The sequence below is a fragment of the Galeopterus variegatus genome, unplaced genomic scaffold (assembly GCF_000696425.1).
Source record: "Galeopterus variegatus unplaced genomic scaffold, G_variegatus-3.0.2 Scaffold7380, whole genome shotgun sequence".
Taxonomy (NCBI): Eukaryota; Metazoa; Chordata; class Mammalia; order Dermoptera; family Cynocephalidae; genus Galeopterus; species Galeopterus variegatus.
Genome location: NW_007733491.1, coordinates 84,431 through 86,970, shown reverse-complemented (window position 1 = coordinate 86,970; position 2,540 = coordinate 84,431).

Below are 2,540 nucleotides of genomic sequence, written 5' to 3'. Positions count from 1 at the left end.
ATAGGGATGGCCGGTTTGCTCACTGGCTGAGCGTGGTGCTGACAACACCAAGCCAAGGGTTGAGATGATCCCCTTACTGGTCATCTTTTGAAAAAAAAAAACCGGTCATCTTTTGAAAATAAAAAGAAAATGTCCAGAACATGAGCTGATTTTAGGTCAGACTCTCAGAGAACATTTTAAACTATGTGAAATAAAAGCTTATTAAGTTGGTGTTCATTTTCCATTTGGAAATCTCATACTTCATTCTAAACCAAATCAAAGAAAAGCTGTCTGCATTGCTTTTTCTAGTCTCCAAAGGAAAAAGCTGCAAATATCAAACTAACCGCCATCTAAGGGAACCCCAAACAAAAATACATTAATTAAGCCTCTTCTAGTAAGGGATTAATAATTCCACTACTATCAATAAGAGAAATGAAAGCAGAATCCCCCTTACACAGAGAAATCACATTAGGTGCAAAGCAAAAAAACAAAACAAAACAAAACAAAAACTGTCTTTAGAAAGTTTATTTCCAAGTTGGAGACCAGGTTAGTGGAATATGTGGCTGGTCTGTTCCTGTTGCAGCTCAATATCCCAAAGTCAGGTAAGTATATATATATCTCCACCAGTATCATCCCCCCAAGGACACACATTTGACTCTTTTTTTGGCCAAATTAATTTTCTTATTTTAGTGTTTTTATTCAAAAATTTTGGAAAATAAACAAAAAAAGAATATCCAGTATTTTTAAAATCATGTACAGAAATGGAAGTCTCTTTTCTGCTCCTGCCAATTCCAGACCCCAGAGTGAGCCTCTTGTTAAAAAGAAATTATTCAAACAAGACAAAAGCATGTCTGCCAATCCTTTTAATGTTATACTGGGGCATTCTAACAGGCCTGGCCAAGGATTCTTTGATACTCTAGAGCAGGGATTGGCAAACTTTCTTATAGGGCCAGATTTTAAAAACTTTGCTGGTCAGTCTCTGTTGCAATTACTGAACTCCAGTGTGAAAGAGTGGGTGTGGCTGTGTCCCAATAAAACTTTATTTAAAAAAACAGGCAGCAAGCCTGACTTGGCCCACATGCTGTGGTATGCTGATCCCTTACATTCTAGGGGAACATACTATTTGACTTACTATTTACTATTAAGGTCTGGACTTCATGAATTTGAATGCTACTTTTAGAAGTTTGAAAAGTCGTGAGTAGGCTGGCTGGTTAGATCACTTGGGAGAGTGTGGTGCTGATAACACTGAGGTTTTGTTTTTGTTTTGGCAGCTGGCTGTTATAGCAACCATTTTAAAATCTAAATCAGCAAACTTATTTCAGCATAAATCTCTCTTCCTCAAATACTTTTTAGACCAACTTTACCATCCTGCTTGGTCTTTCCCTTCTTCGTGCATAGATGCAGGAGCAGAAGGAAGGAAATGAGGGGGTGTGGAGGGGGCGGGGGTACTGAATGGCATTTAAGGCCTTGCTCAGGTCCTTAGGCAGTGGGAGCTATCTCCATCTCTACCATCTGTAATTATATCTACAGTAATATAGCTATGTAGTATATCTATATCTACAGATGCACAAGCACATGCATTTATATTACTTTCCATAGTTCAAAACATTCTCTGAGATTCATCTAAAGTCAGCTCAAGCCCTGGACATTTTCTTACTGTTTAGTAGGCTTAGCTCAAGCCTGACAAGCAGAGTGGGCCCCGCTCACCTCCTTGGTTGAAGGTCTATACCTTGTGGTTCTGGGTCTGTCAGCAACACAGAAATGTGACTCTGGGCTGGACACTTACTGGTGCCCTACCTTGAGTGAGTGGCTCTCCTGTCTGGGTCTTGCAATTCTCACACGGATCGCACCTACCTGACAATGGGATCAGCCTCAGAGTGTGATGTGCTATGTGCTGTGGTTACTGAGCGCATGCTCTNTCTGGGTCTGTCAGCAACACAGAAATGTGACTCTGGGCTGGACACTTACTGGTGCCCTACCTTGAGTGAGTGGCTCTCCTGTCTGGGTCTTGCAATTCTCACACGGATCGCACCTACCTGACAATGGGATCAGCCTCAGAGTGTGATGTGCTATGTGCTGTGGTTACTGAGCGCATGCTCTGCCATTCCAGGCCCTGTGCGTTCCAGGCATTGTGTGTATATTGGTGAGCTAAGCAGACAGGATTTCTGTCCACAGGGAGCATATAGTATTGTGGGATTGACAAATAATAAAAGCTATGAAAAATTGTGCAATTAATGAGCCTGGTAAAGAAATAGAGACCCAGGTGAGACCCGAGGCTGGACTGTGTGTGTGACTGTGTTCATGTCTGTGATTGTGCATGGAAGGCATGTGTAAATGTGTTTGCCTACGCGTTTGCATGTCTTACTATGTAGTGTTCTGCGTATTCACATTCTGATTAGTGTTCATGGCTAGCTCAGCACTCATAGTGCTAAAGGAGATTTTCCTAACACCGGGGAAAGTAAAATTACAGTTTTGTTTGCCCTGATAACAAGATACTGTGAATTTTTTTTTTCCTTTTTGTCTTTTTTCGTGACCGGTAACGGGATCGCAACCCTCAGTGT